Source organism: Passer montanus, unplaced genomic scaffold (assembly GCF_014805655.1).
Source record: "Passer montanus isolate IOZ18808 unplaced genomic scaffold, ASM1480565v1 scaffold34, whole genome shotgun sequence".
NCBI classification, from domain to species: domain Eukaryota; kingdom Metazoa; phylum Chordata; class Aves; order Passeriformes; family Passeridae; genus Passer; species Passer montanus.
This window is the reverse complement of record NW_024368152.1, coordinates 6,389,215-6,410,802: the sequence shown is the minus strand read 5'-3', so window position 1 is coordinate 6,410,802 and position 21,588 is coordinate 6,389,215. Positions and strand designations below refer to the sequence as shown.

At 40.0% G+C, this 21,588-nt stretch overlaps 1 protein-coding gene across 2 annotated transcripts in view; it reads right to left on the bottom strand.

The window, feature by feature from the left end:
• RNF144A (ring finger protein 144A) overlaps positions 1 to 20,344 on the bottom strand; it is a 63,050-nt gene extending 42,706 nt beyond the window's left edge. Inside the window, exons 1-2 of one of the 2 annotated variants that reach the window (XM_039715570.1) lie at positions 20,111 to 20,344; positions 6,020 to 6,102 (exon numbers count right to left, since the gene is read on the bottom strand). The gene's annotated coding sequence lies outside the window, so the exon portion shown is untranslated. Of the gene's footprint in view, positions 1 to 6,019; positions 6,103 to 15,571; positions 15,593 to 20,110 lie in introns of those variants that run through there. The other variant, XM_039715571.1, reaches the window with a different exon arrangement.
• Positions 20,345 to 21,588: the final 1,244 nt, after the last annotated feature.

Sequence of the window (21,588 nt, the reverse complement as noted above, 5' to 3'; positions counted from 1 at the left end):
CAAAGCAGTGCTACTTTAAAAAACAAACAAGAGGGAAGAGCACAGGAGCTGGCTGCTGCTTCTCCAAAAGAGCTGGAGCAAGCCATTCCTTTAAAAAAGGGAGACACAAAGCAGTTCATCTCCTTTATAATGGTGAGCACAGATGGGAGCAAGAGCATCGCAACTTGAACCAAGGTGCTTGGTGGCCTTCAGAACTCACTATGCTGGGAAAGGCTAGAGCAGAGCAGTGCAGGAAGACCCTATAATGCAACAGAATAAATTCAGGGTTTTTTTCAGCCGCATCAAACTCTATTCTAGATGGAGAATAGGAAGGACTTAGCATCAGACATAGGGGATCAGCTATAAGCCAAGGCAGTGCTACATAAACTCTAAACCCATGAAGTCTAATAGCTGAAGTCATGCAGTTGAATTAATGGGGAGTTTGGGAATATGACTGACAAAACAATTAGGTCAGTAACCACCAGCACTTCATAACCTATCTGTACTTGAAAAGAACAAAAAACCCCAAACCCCACTAAAGAAAGCTCAAGGGAGACAGTGAAAATGAGAAGGATATGTAGACCAGGAGTCATCCAAATATTAGATTTAAAACATATAACGTAGAAGTTGAACACATGGGGCTTCTAAACATGTGGTTGTTGGAAATTAATAAAAGTAACCAACTGTTTGTAAAAATAGCTAAAAATCATTTAAGAAATATAAAAAAATTGAAGCACTCTAAAAGGAACAAATTATGGACACAGAGAAATGGCACTAGAGTAAGAATTCGGATTGCTGGGCAGAGACCCCTTCATCCAGGTATTGAACAGCAATACAGCCTCTCATACTTGGGCACAACATTTTAATACTGAGCAACAAACTGAACTTAACTTCTAACCACAGACCTGAATCACCTGAGCTGGCTTGAAGAGTATGCTACAATACCTGCTAGTGACCTGAAATAACCAGAGGTCTGGGTTCTTGCAAAGACAGCAGTGGTCAGAGAGCTACCAGATGGAAAAAGCAGGCAAAGTGGTATGTAGTGCATAAGACAATATAATTATCCTGTGACACAGACCGTTTGTGCTCTCTCCTGCCTTCCCTACTAACACTCAAAATGAAATGTTTTCTTCTGTGGAGACTGGTTTTGCTGTTTGGTTAAAGAAAGCGATGTTGAAAAGTAGCTGTTGAGCTTGGAACAGAAAGCACTGAGGTTTGAGAGGGCTCCCAAACGCTTGGAGAAGTTCTTTCCATACCCCCTGAGAAAACCAGCTTGCTTGTGCAGCTCAGCTTATGCCTGACAGAACAGCTACCAATCTGCTTCCTCCCCACCCCTGAACTCAAGGCTTGACAGAAATGGCAACCAGCACCTCAGTTTATAAGAGAAACATTAAAAGGACTGCTAAATAATATGGCAAGTGGTGAAACCAGCCTTTTACCATGACAGAAAAGGAAAGGGATGAAGTGGGCGATTTCCCTCTCCGAGATCCAGATCTCTCCAGCAGTTTCATTCCCATTGGCAGTTCTTATTCTGCAGTGTTACTTCAAGCCAACCAGCAAATTTCATACAAAAGTGAAACTGGATTGAGAAATGCAAAATGCAAGCCAGAAGAAAGCAGAAAGAGCTGAATTTGTAAATGCTAGGGATAGGAGGAAGATTTAATAATACTGACATGACACAGAACACAAAAAGAGCTATCAATTCTTGTTAGGATCAATACCTTACAAGGAGAATGGAAAACTGAGGAGAGAAAATTAGAGGCTCCACTGTAATGTCTGACTCTAGGGACAAGAAAATTTTCAAGTACTGCTTTAATGGAGTTGTGTACATTGCATTCAAAAAAAAATAGAAAAAGTAGAAGAAAGCTTGTGAAAGCTTAGGAACTGACAGTTACACAGCAATAAGATTCTTTTGCACAAGACAAAAAATTGCTGCAAGGTGTGCAGTGGTCACTTAAATTTATAAAGGTCAAAATACACAACAGTAGACAAGTGTCTTGACTTGTGCCTCTTTCCCCGCTTCATACACTACCAGTACATTCCAGCACATTTAATACTTTGTACATCTGCAGTAGTCTGTGTCCCTTATTTCCTTTCTCACACAGTAAGCTGGAGAAAATTAACCATCCACAACATCACTAACTCTTGCAATCCCTTCTTAACAGAAAGGTGATCAATTTTACAGAACCTGGAATAAACTGCAAAAAGCCAATGTCACATATACATAGTATCCATGTAAAAAGTAAACATTCACAGCCAGACTTAGTCTACAAACTTCAAAAGAGGTGGGAAATAACTCCTAATCAGGTTTTGGCATATGGTACAACCCCAAAATGTTCCTATGTTAGAAGCTAATGCTGGTTTTAAAAGCCTGCCTACAACAACAAAATTACAAAAATATAGGGGAAAAAAACCTGCAACATTTGAAACAAAGCCTCAGAAATGCAATCTACAGCTATTTATTTCAATAGGATGCTAAGTTCTTCTGCAGCACTAGAGGAGCATTCAAAACTAAGAATTAAAAGCAATGAAGGCTGAAAAGGCCATGCCTGGTCAGAACCACTTCCATGTCGATCAGAGCTAGCCACAGACCAAACACATAAACAACCAGGTAAACAAAGGAACACAGATGGATTAAGAATGAGCAGAGAATTTACTTTTAAAAATTTTGCGTACTGATAAATATTTCCCACCTTCAAACCCTTCTTTATTAGTTGAGAAGTTTTTTTATGACTAAGGCAAATAGATACATTTAGTTTTCCATCTTGTTTCATTAACCATAATTAAAAATAAATTTTATTTTGTGGCTGACATTACAGAAAGAATTACATTGTGAAGCTGACAAGGTCATTCTTTATGTCACAGGCTGAAAAAACACTTGGACTTTTGTAGACAGATATTTACATCTTTATCAAATTTTATTTTAGTTACCAGCTTCCTGTGTTGGACTGAGCCAAGTAGTCTCTTTGGCTACTGCTATAAGACATAAAATAATAATTATGATTATGATAAGAATTCAAATTATTACTATATCACTAGATCTTGATCACACACTTGTCACTAAATTATGGTACAATGATTCAGTTTATATAGGTCTCAACTGCCATTAAGGTTACAGACAGCTACTTACAAAACATCTTTATCTGAAGCAAAGCCAAAATATTTTGATTGTTTCCCTCCACAGTGAAATGAAACATATAACTATTTTAAGGTTATAAGCAATGAAACAGAAATTATCAACTCTAATAGAAAATCTGACAATTTCAAGCCAACACTAGATCATTAGAGAAGAATTTTGCATTTTACTGGCAAACTCTGACTTTCTCCATCTGCTCCCTTCTCTCCCTATTAATGAGCAGGAGCAAGCTTTGAAAGCACGTCTAAAGAAGATGAGAAGAGCACAAGCCTCTTTAGATGCTTAGGAAAGATCAATGAGCTGTCCCCCTGTGTTCACTATCACACAGACAGGAGTAGCAGGATCTTGCCTGCCAGACGAGGAAAATCATAGGGCAACACTTCTCTGCTTTGTATTAATCATCTGAGCTATGTATGGTATGTTCTTGTTCTTTACACAAATACCTCATGATCATCTGTATGCCACAAATATTTTCCAATACAGATCTCTGCCAGGACATGCTCCATTTCAGTAATCCCTTAGAGCCATTTCAGTGAAATAGGGTTGGCAGGCAGCACAAAGATTCAAGAACTCAAGGCACACTTTAACCATGTACGTTCACAAGATGTCAGAGCTGGTCTCACACTGATTGAAGGCCAGGAAAGATCATACAAGTTCACAGTTGTTTGACTTTGCCAGAACATATCACACTCAACTTATGTTTCCACGTGTTTGAGAAAATGAAAAAAAAGACTGACCAGTTATGCATGCTTTTCCAAGACAATGGACACAGCTCCTGAGAGTACGTTACTCATGTTTTTTCTCTCATGTTTCAGAAAATGGGATATGGTGCCTGGAGAAGTTTGAGGATCTTTAGAGACACCTCAGCAGAAAACTAAATAAAAGCAAGGTGAGAACAGAACAAGCTGCACTGATGAAAGAACACAGTGATGAACGGGTTCATTCACCACTGAATGGTGAAGGAAGGGAGAGAGAGAGGCTGAGGGACCTTGGCTCATGTAGCTTCCCACAAGATCAAGAGCTGTGGTCACTCCCTGAATACCCATGATGCAGGGTAAAGCACATCACTAAGTGGGAGAGGAACTATTTCAAGAAATCATTGACCCCAAGGACAGACATGCATAAACTTGCCATTTCTCACTTCTTATGAGGATTTTCTTCCTATTTCTAAGTATCAGGAATCAATGATATGTTTCTAGCACAGTTTTCTAAAAGTAAGGAAAATGCTGATTACTTGTAAACTGAAAGTTTATAGAAGTAATTAACTATAGCACTGTGAGGGACCAAAAAAATCAACTTTTTTTTAAGCAAGGGATATGAAAGACAGTAGCAGACATCCTGGTTTCAAAATAAATGTTATCTCTCTTCTTCCCCCCTCCCATTTAGATTTTCTGCTTATAAAAGACATGGAAATACAGACCTTTCCACTTAGTACTAAAAAATGGAGCAGAAAAAAAACAGATGAAAAATATTTAAACTAGTTATAGAACTAAGAAATACACTTAGTACTAAAAAATGGAGCAGAAAAAAAACATTTAAACTAGTTATAGAACTAAGAAATATTTCTTTATATTAAGATATGTTACTCAAGCAGAGCATACAGACTGTTACATTAAACCTTCAATACTTAAATATAAGCCAATGAGGGTATGATTATATTTTCACAATAGGTTCTTCCTGTAGTCAAAAGCAATCAAGTAAGAACAACATTACACTTTGAGAACTAAGCTAAGAAAATGAGTTTCAAAGAAAAGGAGGGAAAAATATTGTACAATTTGCTAGTCCACAAGTACAACTTTTTAGTACTATTTCCAGAAAATGAATGTGTGCAAAAGCAGCATTACTTGAAAAATGGAAAGCTACCAACAGCAAGTCACAAGCTCAAGCAAATAAAAAATCTAAAAATGCCATTAGTTCTGCATATAGCCATATATTAGAGGAAGCATAATGCAGATCTTGCAGCTGTAGTGATATTCTCAGGATGACCTTTTCCAAACCACAGAGAAACAGGTTTTCATTATTTAAACACAAGTTCTGCTACCTTCTAAAAGATCTGAAGCTAAATATGTGCTATGTTTTTTGTTTGACTGGAGATACATTTACCAATTATACCAATAATTTGCTATCGAGTACATAGCTACAATTCTGTATCTCAAAAAGGAAATCACTTTATTATCTCTCTCCCTTATTTGTGGTATGAAGTGTGTGGGACATATGGAATACACAGGAAATGGAACTATTAAATAAAAAAAAACTTTGCTATCGAGTACATAGCTACAATTCTGTATCTCAAAAAGGAAATCACTTTATCTCTCTCCCTTATTTGTGGTATTAAGTGTGTGGGACATATGGAATACACAGGAAATGGAACTATTAAATAAAAAAAAACATATATGAAAGCACAACAGGCTCTGTTATAGAGATGAAGATAGATATATTTTTATACATGTGTATATACATACACACATATATATGCTATGTAGAGATTTAAAAATGAAAACCTAGTGAGTCCATTTTCGGTGGTACCATTAAACTGTGCTTTGAGGATTACTGTCAAACAAGTCTCTGTGACTTGGATTTTGCTAGGAAGCTAATTAGAATGCAGATTAGAATTAGAGACTACATTTCTTTGGTAAATGAACCAACCCTTTTCATGGTAGAGCCCCATAATTAAAAGCAAACTTTGACAAATTCCCTCCTCTTATACTACCCCAGGCTATGCGGCTTCCACTTTTATGGGGAACCACAAGAGCAATTCCAAAGACTGTAAAACTCATTTCTGAGGCGTATTTTTCACCTCCCATGGCTTCTGTTGTCATAATAGTCCTATGAAAGCTGCACTGAAAATTGCATCTGCCTGTGCCCCAGCCAAGTGTTATCAAGATGGTCAAGGCAAACACCTACCACAACAATCTCTCCGTTGTCAGTCACAGGGATCCCATGAGAAAGCACCAACCAGTCTACAATTCTGATAGTGTCAGACAAGCCTGAAAGACAAAAGATAAGGGTTACACTTTATTTTCACTGACCATATAAAACAAGAACTGAGGGTTCCATTTTGCCAAGCAGCTTTTAAAATTGTGTGATAGCACAGTCTTAGACAAAATTTTGTGGTGGACTTGGCAGTGCTGGGTTAACAGCTGGACTTGATGATCTTAGGTCTTTTTCAACTAAACAATTGTATGATTCTATGAATTCAGAAAACAGCAACTGGCAGGAGTCCTACTTTCACTGCAAGCTATTTCCCATTTTTCAGATCTATCCACTAGTGTTTTTTTCTCAGAAATAAACTATCAGCTGAGTTTCTTTCCAACAAATACTCAAAACTTATTTACTCAAGCTGAGTATGTAGATTTTAAACATAAAACCTGTCTTTTGCTATCAAATATAAAAAAGCTTGGAATAAGTTTATAGCCAAACACAGAAAATTCTCATCTTCCTTATTCATCTTAAGTTTTTAACATCATGCTACTTAAAAATATTTGTAATTATTGAAGTATGCCTTAATATTTGAAATTCCTAAAAATAAGTATTTTTACATTCTCATCCTCCACTGATTTCCATTTAGAGAGAGATGTGATATGGGAAAAATATCTACCATACTTCTAGAAAAAACAAACAGTAATTACTGTTACTCAGGCAACCAATGCTCAAAAAAAGCTCAGATACATGTACTCCAAAATTCTAGGCTACTGATCAGTTATTCAGCCAACAGCTCTGCCACCAAAACAAGGTTCCCCCCGCACTTCTTCCACATCCTCTGCACTTCAACCTTCCTCTCCTACTTCTTTAAAACAAATCTTGCTAGAAAACTAAGAAAACTGACAAAAAAATGTTATTGCCCTCTTCCTAAATTATCTTGACATTTCAGGAGGAAAATAAAAATTTATTTTCATTATGGTCTATCTACTTGTAAAATAAGAAAATTATTTCCTGTACCTTGGGGTCAGAAGGTCCATGGGATGTATTAGATTGTTAACCTGAACACCACAAATTATTACACATTTTCCGAGTACCCTGACAGCAAGATAAGTAGCTTTTACATGGATAACAAATACTGCCTAGGCACACAACCTGCCTTGGGCTGGAAACATCCAGAGATTCACCACTTTCTCTGGTGGCAGGAAGGGCAATTTACTGGTTTGAAGAGCTACAGCTGTTCACCTTTCCATGTAGCTCTTCAGACAGTGTTTCTAGTTATGTTTATCAGACTCTAAATGGGAGGAGAAAAATAAATTTTAAAAGGAAAGAATTGAGTACAACACACTTTCTTGTCAAGGCAGCTAAGGTGTTCAGTCTCTTGTACAGTCAGGGTATGGTTAGTGCTTAAGTTGCTTTCAAACTCATTTCCTAGAGCTCTACCACAGATGCTTTTCATCTCTTCTGCCAGCTCTCTTTAGCACACAACTTGTCCTGGGCCAACACTCAGTCACTGCAACAGCTTCATCTGACTTCTGCATCTCCTAATCTCTTTCTTCCTCTTAAAACCTTGCCCTTGCCCAGACCTTGCTCAGCACTTCACTAACCGCTCTCCCAGCGCTGCCTTCCTGGAGCCCTCTCTCCCACTTCTATCTTGCAAAGGAGGGAGGCATCCCAAGGAAACAAATAGTTCTTTATCAGCAGTGTTTGTCACTCCTCCTGTTTGCTCCTGGGCAATCTCTTCCAACCACAAAAACCCTCTCTACAGAAGGACCTCACAGATTTACCTCCTACTCCAAGTCTCCCTCTCTCCCCTTATCCAAACTAAAAATTTCAACCCTTCTCTCTGACATTTCCTTGGAGTTATCCAGCTATTAGTTTAAGCTCTATACAGATGGACAAACCAATTATCTCCCTTCCCAAGACTTTCCCAAGAGGCTCTTCTTAAATAGCCAGCATCCTGCCAGTCCCCCAGCCTGCAGCCTGATCATTATATTCAACAAGAAGCTGTACATCTAAATCCTGTAGAAAGAACATGCATACAATGTACATAAAATGCAGTCTTTTTTGTGATCCCTTAGACAGATAAAATGGTTGTCCTTGTTTATAGAATGGTATCCTTTCATCCTGAAAGATCTTCCTCCTTTTCTCAGGCTTCAACCAAATGAATCCAACTTCAAGAATTTCTGAAAGGACACAAGCAATGGTCATCTCCTGCACATGCTGCTGGGCTATTTGAACTCATTATTTAATTCATGTGAACTGCCCCTCAAATGCTTTTCCCATAATTTTAATAACTTTCTCAGTCTTCTTAGCCTTTTTCTTGATCATTTTTTACTAATGTTTTATCCTGCATCAGCAACTAAGCAATTTATCTCACAAAAAATGACCTGACTAATCAATCCGTTCAACATTTTTTAGCATTTATCTTTGGATGACATGAAGTCTTTTTTAAAATTATCTGGACAGGAATCCAGTAACTACAAATAAAAATGCAGGTGGAAAAAAAGCAGTTGCTCACACTCCACCCTTTCCATATTATATCACTTCCAGGAATTTTTTCACCACTAATAATTATTATGGTTCTTTCTATCCACCTGAAGGTTTTCAAAAGACCTTTTAAAGATGTAAAAACTAGGATCAGATACAGAATTTGAGCATTATTGTCATTAGTAACACCTCTGTCATGCCAGGAAAAAAATGCTTATTTTATAAATCACATCAACCAAGGATTAAATTAGTCCTATCTTCCCTTCCTATAGCAGCACACTGATACCTTAAGTCCTGTATCCAGCTGGATCCCTACACTTTTGCAGAGCTGCTGTTCTCCACGATGCAGTCCCTCATGCTTCATGTCTGGAAAACTTTTCACCAAGAAATCTGAACAGCTACATCCTGTATACATACCTTTGGTTTTACTCATCAAAAAGAAATAAATCATTCTTTGCAGCTACTTACTTATTATTACATTCTGGTAAACAGCGTAATTGAATGCTTTTTCTTTTTTTTTAAAGTGTCTGTCTTAGAAATGAAAATGTTAAATGGCATCTTGCCTAGGCCAAGTCCTGGAACATTGTGATTCTCAGTTTATTTCCCACAGACACCTATCTACTTGTTTATATTTTTACAGCTGGCTGCTGCTCCATTCACCTGACAGGCTTTTGCTGATGTGCTGTAATGGTTTCTCAACAAGCAAACTGTATTGTACAGAGCCACAAGCTGACAGGCAGAAGAATTAAAAAACCTGTGTCAGCCCCAGCACAGGACCAGTGGCAGATGCAGAAAGAAAGGTTGTGGGATCTACTCTATATTTGTGTGACAGCCCATGGGTCATCTGTTGGGTTTTTTTTTTGTGTCAGCCAAGAGTAGCCAGGAGGCACAAACGGCCATGAACTCATCTCTCTGCACTTCATCCTGTCAGAGCTTATGATGCAGCTCACAGCCTGGCAGCCACAGGGTCCAAGGACAAACGCTAAAGGGCACACAGGAAAGAGGATGAGGTTTGACAGGTTATATGCACAAGAAGGAATTGCAGCTTTGAATTCTCACTTTACTTACAGCGGTGACAACTTGTGATTATGCAAAACATATCCTCAGCACCCTCCTTAGCTCTGTCAGGAGACAGCATTTCATACAGTCCTACACTGTCAGCCCTAGTCACAGGGGGAAGGGAGGGAAAGATGAGATCCCTCAGCAGCACCAGCTCCCACAGCAGCCAGGGACACAACATATTTTTCAAAGAGAAATTCTGCTGTGCAAGAACGGCCCAAAAAAAATTGAAGCTCTGTGCCAAGGAAACACAGAGCTACATCCTGGAAACTTAAGCAAAATTTAAGCGTATAGCATAGAGTAGAGAGAAGCCCTTATGAACTCTGGGTAAAGCTCCTTGCTGCACAGTGCCAGCTTAGGTATGCTGTTGCTCAAGCCAGGAGGTGAAATTCCCATGGATTCCCTGAAGCAGAGTAGGAAGCTACCCACCTGCCACAGTCCCTCCCCTCCCTCCCTCTGGTTTACATATCCCACACCATTTTCTCTTGGCAAGCAATATTCAGGTTAGCACAGCTGAACAGCTATTTGACTGGCTGGTTCCCAACAGTGAGGTGCTTTTCATCAGATCAGATGTGGGAAGCTCTTTAAAGGCTTTTTAGAGAAAGCAGCTACATGATTTCATGAAGACAGAAAAGCTCAAAGCACAGTGATAAAAGGCATTTTAATAGATCCATTCATACTAATACAGCAGATACTGTATGCTGAAAACAGGGAAATTTAAGACATTTCTAGCATGATAGGCCAGAAGATTTAATTGCTAGCTTTGCTTTGAACTTGACTGCTATTACTACTCTACTAACTCTTGGATGCACTTCTAAAGAAGCTCTGTCATTTTAGATTATTTTTTTAAGAGATGGTTGTATTTAACTATGAGGTTTATTATAATATATATAATAGAAAAGCACACAGAACTGAGTCTTTGTGAGAAGACAATTCGCCACCACATACACACTGGCTTATTAAAAACCTGGAATGGAAAATGTCTTCCCTGTATTTCTTTTTCTTTCCAGTGAAGAAAAAACAATCAAAACCTATGGTTAAAATAATGAAATCACAATTACATATTTCTTTTACCACACAAGCTTTTCTAAGCCTTCCAGAAGATCCCCAAATGTAGTAATGTTGACTAAATATTGTATGTTTTCCTATAAAAAGGTAGAGGTAGGCATATCACACCATTTCTAAAAATATTTTAAAAAAAAATGCTTTTTCCACATGGCTAGTCTAATTTCCTAGGGAAAAATATTAAAATAATTTGACTATAATGGGGATCTGAGTGAGGTGTAAAAGCAGTTTAAATTCTGCAACTTTCTCAATTGTATGAGAAAATAAACCCATTTTTAATTCCCTCATTAGCAAATATTTTTAAAGTTATTGTTCATTTACAAGTACTAGAGAGAAATTAAACTGAAAAAGGTTCTAAGGTTCAGTCTGACCTAGAAATCAACACAGACTTAACCTGACCTCATTTTTTCAGTCAATCACAAATGGACCAAAGAAGTTGCCTGTAATCACAAATACATTGAAACACAAGGTATTTGAATGAAAGAAAAAGAAATAAAGGGAAATACTCTTTCCTTTTGAAGACTGTAGATTCGCATTGCTTCCCTCTTGAAAATTGACCACACAGGAGATGTACTGGGTGTAGAGAAACACACCAGGCAGCTCCTTCCAGGCTACAAAGTGGCCCCACGGCACAGGAAGAGGCACAGATGTAAACTGAGGTACAGCTGCATTTTGCATAGGCTAAGCCAGATGGACTGACTTGGCAATGGCTCCATCACTGCGACTGGCAGTGAGCTGCACAGCCAAAATAAAGGCAAAACAGGAGACAAGAAGAAATTGATATAACAGCATTATCCCAAAGCATATACTCCCTGTGACCCTGGAACTTTTGGGGATAATTTCCATATGCCTGTTGGATGAGAGTTGTTTCAAGGTGACTGTCAGTACTCTTCTAGATCTTGTGCCATATCAGACATTTCCCAAAGGCACTCTTGTCAGCTAAGAAAGGACTATGGTTCTTGGATGGAAAAGGGAATTACATATGCAAATTATCTTCAGTTTTCTGCCCCAAGTTTCCCATGGAGTCTCAAAACTAAGTCAACTAACCAACATCCCCCCTCCTAACACACACAGGAGAAAACTGGTACAGTGTGTGAAAAGAGGGAAAAGATCCAAATAGGAATTATCATGAAGGAAAATACAGTTCCACATACAGAGCACACAGCCACTTCCCTGCATGCTCATTTATGATAAGACATGCAATGCTGCAATTCATAACACCAGAGCAGACAAAGGCCCTCTCAATCTGGCTGTCTTCATGGCTAAAACCAGACAACCCTCTGAGAGGATTCTGGAATAACTCACATCTTTCCCATCATACAGCACTGCTCGTTCACTGGCAGGCACATTAAGCCTTCACACATTAAAAGTTCATACAGTTTAAGCTGTACCATCAGGTGGCCAACATCTGGTCATTTTGGGACAGACTGCCCCAAAGCCACTCTTTGCATCTGCATACTTTGCATTTGTGGTACTTTCCTGGAATAGATGATATCTACAAAAGCACACTGCATTGAGAGGAAAATCACTGTGTTTACATAATTGTTTTCTGAGGAATTCATATCTTTTTTTCTTTGAAAGTTTCATTATACTCCGTAACTGTTAACATCCAAAGAAAATGTCAACATTCAAATCCACCAAATATTTTTGGAAATAATTTATGCAAAGTATTTGTATTTCAAAATATCCTCATCTCCTTATTTCCACGTACTGAATGGCTGCTGAATACGACAAAGAATATGGAGAAGAAACTGGAGAAGGCTTTTTGTATTATTATGAAAAGTAACTTGTTTTAAAGCAATATGAAAGTATTTCCAGTATATTCAGGAAAAAAATATCTCTGCTAAATGAGGGAATCTTTTCTGATCCCTGCAGACTTTCCAACACTGTAGGTATGTAATAGTTTTAAATGTTGGGAGCTACCTCAATTAAAGTCAATTTGGCACTTAGACTCCTGAAGAACATAATGATGCAAATCACAGAAGGTTCTGTTACAAAGCCCTTTTGAGCATTCAATAAATGCATTAAAGCATGATGTGCTTTACCTGATGCACATATTCAAAAATTAAGTGTCTGTATAAAAAAGGAACACACGTCTTGAAAATTATTCTTTACTTTCTTTTTACAGCATTTACTGTTTTCAGGTATTGGAGTTCTACAGATTTTCACTGAATGAAAAAGAATCAAAGCCTGATGAATACCTGGGAACATTCTCATTGAGGAGCCTCCAGTTTTCTCCTAGTCAAGCACTGAAACAGCTGGACAGCAAACACAAAGACTTTAGCTAATATGAAATACCTAAACTTAGGTCTACAGCTCCCAGAAAGAGCATTTCCTACACATTTCTAGGAAGACCTAACTGCTAGTGGACAGATACTAACCTTCTGCAGCCTTTCAGCCATTTCCAACAGCTTGGACACATACTGACTTTCATTTAAGCATGCTTGTATTAAGTTCCTTTGACTGTAAAGATTATTTTTTTGGACAGATACTAACCTTCTGCAGCCTTTCAGCCATTTCCAACAGCTTGGACACATACTGACTTTCATTTAAGCATATTAAGTTCCTTTGACTCTAAATATTATTTTTTTAAAGAGAATTATTTCCTCTCTTTCCTGTAAAGCTCGAATTCTTCATAACCAGTAGGGCTGAGTAAGTCCCACATTAAGGCGATCACACGGAAACCCTCTTGGTATTAAGAAAACAAATGGATTTTCACATTAGTTGAGATGATTTTGATAGGACATCCTTATGTGCACATATTGTTTTACCCTGCAACTCTCCAGGTTATAGTTTTAGTAACATCCTGTCCAGCACAGCACAAAAAATGGTTTTGTTTTGCAGGGGTTTTAGTGGTTTTTTTTTCCCCCTCCAAAAATAGCACCATCTTTGCCCTTCCACAGTTCAAGATCAGAATCGGTTGACAGCAGAGTGAAAATACACTGTCATTTCAATGAAAAGGATGGGCTCAGGGTCATGGAGTGAGAAATGAAACTGCACAAGAAAAAATCCTAAGGCGAAAGGGAAAAAGCAGAGATCCTCACTGCCCTTGCAGCAATCCCTTCTGAAGCTGCCACTAACAGCAGTGTTGCCAGCCAGCAAAAAGGTACATCACTATTATTAGAACAATGAAGAGGCACAATGTTTTGACTCTTCCATATACTGGCAGCTGTGTTGAATCATCCCATCCAAAAGCAACTATTCCTATCAATAACAGTTACAAGGACTTGCCTGTGTTGGTCTGAAGTCCAATACAGTAGAATCACAGAGGACAGGAAGCAAAATCAAACCAAAGAAATACCCAAAAAAACCCATGCAGACCTTTTAGAAAAGACAGTGCAAAACAGTAAACTTGCCAAAAAAGAGCAGCCCATGAAAACACATTAATCTGTGACTATAAGAAAGTTTCACAGCAGTAGTCTAAATTGAAAAACAGGGAACACAGTCAAACATTATATTTCATTCAAATCTGTGAAGTTCACCTTTCTAAGGAGCTAGTGGAAATGTGAAGTGACTGATTCAAATATTTAGCACTGACAGTTTGCCAAAAAGATATCACATTCTTTGGATTTGAGTTGTCTGTGAATTCATCATGCCTTGATTTTTGCCTAAATATGTAACATGAACTGAAATTAGAACTACCCTGTTGCTCCCACTGAAGTGAGATTTTATTTTTAAGACAATGACAAGCTAGAACAAAAGAGAACAAAAGACCGATAAATGGCCTATCACACTCCTACTGACTCTACAGATGCAAAGGGGTTAAGACAGTAAAACCTCTAAGAACTATCATGTTCCAGCCTCAATAAAAGTCAGTGGTAAAACCTTTAAGAATGGATTTTCAGACATAAATCCATGCAAAGTAAACGGCCAGTGCTGCTGCTCCAGTGGGACATCCCATCATGCAAGAAAGGAGATAGGTGACTTGACACTGCATCTTCTGAACACCACCACAGCTGATGCCCAGTGACAGCAGCAGTTTGATGGAGCCAAGCTGTTTGCTTCAACAAGCAGCCGGGGTGAAAAACTACAGTGCAGAGAAGGATGAACTCACACTGCAGAGAATGGCTCCCTCAGAGTCACAAGGATCCAAAGTACGGGGCTCAACCAAACACACAGAGCAAAGCCACCAACAGCATGGAGAGGTGTCAGGGTCAGCAGCACTGCTTTGAGCAAGCTTCACACAGCACCAATTCTTCCAGCACAACCTTCTCCAAGGCTGTCACATCACATGGTAAAGAAAAACAAACAAGCTTGTAACCTTGAGATAAACTTACATCCTGCAGGTGAGTATGAATGGATGAGCATCCACAAACTTTGAAGGTTTTAAGTGCTTACTACTGATGCTACATACTGCACCCTTAGGAAGCAGCTGGCTTCAGCTCCTGTAGCAGCTACAAGGTTCACCATCATGTTGTGCTTAACCTGTATCAGTTTCACTTCTCAGTGATTAACAGGAAGAGCGAACTGCTCTGTTTTACCTGAGGCGCAAAGCTTATGAGGTCAGCTCAGTGTTTGGAGCAAGCCAGAGTCCAGCAGGCTCCAAGTGTCGTCCTGAGGATCAATGAGACCAAACAATAAGATGGAATAATCATCAAGAGCCCATTTGAGCTGGCACATGCACCTACAGCTGTGGCTGAAGTTATCCTACCTCTCACAGCTTTTCAGTAACACTGAGACCTAATGAATACTGTCACATCTTTGCTAGAAAGCTAGACACACACACAACCAGGAAACAGTAACTGACACCAGCAAAACCTGGTACTTTAAAGTAAAGAGACATCACCAGCAAACCTTTCAAAATACAAGTTGTCAATAAATATCAGAAGTACAAGGAAAAAAAAGCAGGAAGCTCTAATAAAAGTTGGGAACCTGGTTTGGTTGGTTTTAAATATGGTCTGCCTTTCCACAAATCTAACATACCTTATACACCCTCAATATGTTTCTTTTGGTCAGCATTTTTTCCACTAAAGAATAGACAGTACACATCAAAGGTAAAAGTAATGCATAATTAATCTAAGAAAGTAGGTGTAGGTGTCCTCTCCTCTAGGCTCCAACTGCATGACAGGAAATACATTATTCATGAAGGAAGATGATGGTACAACATTAATCAAGTCATCATGACAAGGCAAACAAAGACCACAAGATGTATTCAACAGATAGCAGCATGCAAAAGTGATCAGCTAACTGAAAGGTTCACACAGAGTCTGTTTACAGAAAACAAACACTGAGGAGAAATACAGAAATAAGACTGAACTGTTTCAGTTTGCATCCTATTAAGTCTTGTTCCATTTGGGGAACAATCTTTATATGATACAACGGCAAAGAAAGTTTCTGGGTGTCTAAAGAGCTGCTAATACAAAGTAAAATTTATAAAAGAAAATAGTTAAAATAATTATTTTAAAAAACAGGAATTCACATAAGCAGGGTATGTATGAAGAATAATAATAAAATAAAATGTTTTTAAAAACCAGTTAATCTTTCCTTTCTCATCATACACTTTTTGCCATATTATAAAGCTACTTGGGGCTAAAGACTAAACACTTGCTCTTCTTCATATTCAAAACTGTTGCAAAAATACTCAGAAATTAATGAAAAGTATAATTTGAAACAGTGTCAAAAATAGGAACACAGTGTAAGTTGATTTGTAAGCAACTGGGGCAGTAAAACCCAGTTTCCTAGAATGTGTGTCAAAGTTGCAGGAAGAGTTCAGATTTCAATCTGTCCTTCAGCAGGCATCTTTCCATCTGCCGAGGCTACCTACTGCCAGAAAAGGTGCAGGTTTATTGGACATAAGCTACCAACCTCTCACAAATGCAATTGGAATTGTTCAAAAGGTTTAGATATTAAAAGCAAACATGAAAGTCAGACAGTCACAGAGTTGCACACAATCTATTTTCTAAAAAAAAAAAAGATATATATATATATATGTACTGACTGCACATAGTTTGGTCTTGAACTTGAAGTTTCTGCTACAAGGCTGCACTGGTCAGAGCCTGACCACACAAGTCGCAGAGCATTGCTCTCATTCTGTCGGGATGGATGTATTTCTTAATATGGAATAGAGAGATGAAGGGAAGACTGCAGTAATAGAAGGAAACCCAGACTTAAAAAACATTCATTTTCCTCCTAAGAGGACAAATGCTGTCTGAAGCATCAGGCCCAGAAAAATACAGCTGCTTTACAGAATGCAGCAAGACCCCTCCTATCACCCCAGGGAGGGGGCATTTCAGGAACAGACTCTGCTCACCCATACCACCACAGGCATCCTGTGTGGTCACTGCAGGAAGACAGCCCTGACTGAAAACATTGTGCAGGAAGACAGCAGGCAACCACTTCCGATGCTTCTGTCAGACCTGCCCCCATCGGAGAAATGAAAAGTAAAACAGGTATATTTATATGCATACATTGCATAGAACGTTCTATATACAGACACATAAAAATGTATATATAGAAGGAAATTAATACCTCTGAGATTATAAAACCCACACACAGATCCTCATCAGTGATCAAACATGAAGCAAATCAACTGGTGAACAACGACAGAAATAACAAGCATAGGAAGAAGCTGATCGTGTACCTGATTATCAAGGGCTAATAATGGATTTTTGCCTCAATATATTTTACTAATTCCTTTTCATATTTCTCGTATTTCATGTTTCTGGCTAAATATGAGAGTCCTCTGCAAGGACTGGATGTGTAGAACAGTATACAATTCTTATGCTGCATATGATCTATTTAGTAGAGAGTAGAGTTGAGACAAAGGCAGGTCAGCTGAAACTGTCTCCAAGAATCATAGTGATAGCTTTCATAACTTGTAATTCATACTGTTATAGGAAATAACCCAAATACTCCAGAAACAGAACTGTCAGTAAAATTTCCAAGTGAAAATCAAGAATAAAGACTCCAAAACTATGGAATCTGGTTGTTCACAAGCAAAGCAGTGATCAGTGTAAATAAAGCTGAACATTTGTAAGTAATGAAAAAATTACACCTGAACCTGGTAAGTTAGAACTTTATTTTCCAGACAACCTGCAAGACCCATCCACATTCTCAAGTATTTTAGACGATCCATTGGACATCATGAAGAAGAAAATGTTTGTATTTAATAAGCTTTAGTGTATTTTTTCAATCACAAGTCATTTCCAATCAATATAAAGAGGATGAAGTGGAATTCAACTGTCATAGTGATACCTGAAGGTTAACAGCAAGGTGTTTCAATGCAACAAGCTACCACTCACTTGATATTCTATGAATGAAAAGGTGAAAATATGGCTATAATAAGGAAATAACAGTCGTGCCAAGACTAGAACAATCTGGCAAGATATTCTGTCTTCACAGTAAATAAAAAGTTACCACTTTTACCAGTGATTCACTTTCTCTGTTCCTCTTTGTCTTCAGCCTTTTAGAAAAGACACTTAATGGTATTACCATTACCATAAGCGGCATCATCAGCAAACAACCAAGCTATTTGAAAATCCATTTTAGACTATCTTTGCTGGCTCCAGCATTTGCTGACTGCATATGCAGAAAAACTGTAAGCATTTCTGATTCCACTTGATTAGGAAATACAAAAAACATATCACTTTGCAGCAAGCAGACAGAAGTGCAAGTCTATTTTCAACTGCTCCTTCCTCCCAGCCATCAGAAGTGAAAAACAGACATTATCATTATGATCTTTTTGTCTGATCTCCTTCAAAATGAATTTTATGAGCTTGTTTCCGCAAAGCGATACAGAAAAGGATTGTGCCTTATAAAAAGAACAGCTGACCACAGCCTAGGTTGGACACAGCAGAATCACTATGCCACTCAAAAGAAGTGGTGGGTTAGTTTGTAATTGTCTTCCATTTCCTTTTTGCAACTCAAGATGTAAAAAGGAACACAATGAAAAGTAAGTCTTCTAATTAATCCACAGACTACTAACTCAATTGCATAACTATGGATACTAATCCACAGGAAACATGGTGATAAGTATAACAGGTTCCAGTTCCCCTGCTGCATCAGGTCTCTAAGAGAGAGAAAAGGTCTGTGCTCGCCGACCAGGCTGCAGGATGATCAGAGCCATTATTTGTCCTGAATCAGCACTGGGAGGGCAAATGCAAGTTTTCTGCCAGGCTGTGAGCGCATTCTTGTAAATACAGCAGATACACTGAAGCCATTCATACCCACTGTATGACACTGCAGCCAAAACTCATGTTTAAGACAGCAGCTTTGTCCTTTGGCTTAACTGAAAGAAAAGTTGTCAGAAGTTATAAAAAAACCCCACGTGAAATCTGACAAGTACTTGGAATATGGTATTGGGGGGGAAAAAAAAAAAAAAAAAACAACCCACACTTAAAATTAAAGAACTTCTGCAACTATGTAGTCTTTTTTCCCCTACAAATTATTGCCTTGAAACACTGAATCAGGCAAAAAAACTCGCCAGTCTGTAAGTGTTACTTCTAATAGTGTAAAAGTGTTAACTCTAAAAACTGTGCTTCAAGGGCAAAAATCTACAATAACTGCAGACAACACATTATTTGATCTAGCAGTTCCTAGTATATGAATCATGGTGAATTAGATATGAGGGGAAATCAACCCTGTTTTACATAAAGGATGGCTTATTCAAAGTAGTTATATCAAACTGAAACACCTATCATTGTACTATTATTTCAATCACAAATTATTTTCCCCCTTGTAATACACAGAGAGCACAAGAGGACAATGATAATGAGACATAATGGTCAGGGAAAGGGGGGAGTAAAAAAATAAAACTTCATCCCAGGGGGCAAAGATGGTCATGGGGAAAATCCTGTCTTTTTCAAGACACTCCTAAACAAAAGGAACTATTTTCCCTCCTATCACTACTCTTCTCATTTGATCTCGCTTCTCTTGGGTATTTAACAAGCATCATGTCAGGACACCTTGATACCTCACTGCCAGGAAAACATAATCTAAGTTATCCCACATTATAAAGTCCCATTAAAGAATAAACTAACCATTTTCATTAAAAGGCACAAATCTCCCCTGCACTGTAGTACAACCCCACACACTCTTTTAACCCCTCAATCACTAGCCTCTGATGCCTGTGAGAGAAGCACATACAAGCAGACAAGCCAGCCACCAGAAGTTTAACCTACTGATGTAATCTCTCCAGTAGCACTCTGCCCAAGAACATGTAACTTCAGCTTAGCCACTCCTGGGCCAGCACTGATAAGCTAATGTGAAATGAAGCAATCCATTTCCCAATGTAAACAGTTGTTTGGCTACACGGGGAACAATATAAACAAACGGATCTATTTATAAATCATCATTTATGCTTGTTATAGAACAGGAATATTATGTTCCAGGGCAGAAGTGACAGTATTTCCAAGAACACAGCAAAAAATTCAAAGAGCTGGTATCTTCTTCTATCAGCCTGCCCTGCCGACACTCCCTGTTCCAGTACTATAGAAGCAATAAACACATGATGTAGAGCCTGACCTGTTTAGGAACCCTTGATCCAGCGGGTGGCAAGACAACCTCATTAACGCACCTATGGGTTCTTCCAACAGCTCAAACAAAGTCAACGGCAACATCACTTCAGCTCCGGGAAGGAAAACCCGAGCCTTGCTCCTACTCCTTCCAGCCCTTCAACCCAAACGATCCGGTTTCTCCCAGGCTGCCCGCTCCGCTCGCACTGCGAGCCTGGCTGGGGGTGGCACTCCACAGACCCCTGCACTCATTATTTCCCCCTCCCCGAAGAATGGCTACCGCACTCCAGAGCGCTGGGCTCTTTCGAGACGTCTTCGCTCGTTTATAGAAGCCCCAAGACAGAGCACACTCGGGGCGAGCTGCCGCTGTCATTACGCCCCCGACGCGGCGCTCCGCCGGCGGCCGCGCTTCCCGCCGCGCAGCCCGGCGCCGCTCCCGGCACAGCGCCCTGCCGCCCGCGGGCGGGCGCCATTAACGGCCGCGCTCGCGCCGCCGCCCACTTTGAAGCGGCCGCGCCGCGCCAGGCTCAGCGGCGCCCCCTGGCGGCGGCGGGAGGGCGCGGGGATCCCGGGATTTCCCGCTTGGCAGCGCCGCCGGCCCGGGCGTGCCGAGCCGAGCCGAGCCGCCGGTTCTACCGTGAGGCTTTTCGTCTGCTTGAAGCAATAGCACTTCGGGTTGCCTGGGCGTGATGGGCCCAGCAAGTCCGTCAGCGGCAGGGAGAACAACGGGGCTGGTTGTGCCGAGGAGGCGGGGGGCTTGTCCTGCCTGCCAGGGAAGGAAGGAGGGGAAGGCACGGGAACCATGACTGTTCTGCGGGAGCTGTCTCTGTTGGTGGCTGTGCGGAGTGTCACCATTCGGGGGCCGGTGCTCCTGCGGCGGGCAGGAGCGGGGAGGCGAACGGGAGAACGGGAGAACGGGAGCGGTCTGGCGGACTCACCGGGCACAGCCCAGCAGCCGCCCCGCCGTGACACGCACAGCGCAGCAGCCCCGGCACGGGGCCCGCAGCATCTCGCTGCGGCACGGTGCTGGGCCCCGCACCACCGCAGTGTGCGGGGGAATGGCGGGGGGGTGGGTAAAACGCTAAGCATCCTCTCACTCACGGCCAAATACTGTGAAAAGCTCGATTTGAGGTTGTCTAGTACAAGAGTTTACACCGAGCCTGAAGATGGAAGATGAGTTTGAGAAGCTGCTTGTCTTCAGTCTTCTAAATAGACTGTCTTTTCTCTCTTATTTACCATAACAGAAGATAATCTTATTTTTGTTCTCGGATATTTATGGATAGCTGTGCTTTTCGTGTCGGCTGTCATCTGAACAGCACAAGGTATTTGAACTGTCTTCTCCCGGCACAGAGCAGTCCACTCAGGCTTGTAACAAGTGCCTTTCATCACGAGGAGAATCACCACCATTGTTCTCCATGTCGGCCTCGATGCTGCCCTTGGCACCGTGCAACAGCCCCCCTGCTAAATGCAGACTCAGTGCATCCAGAA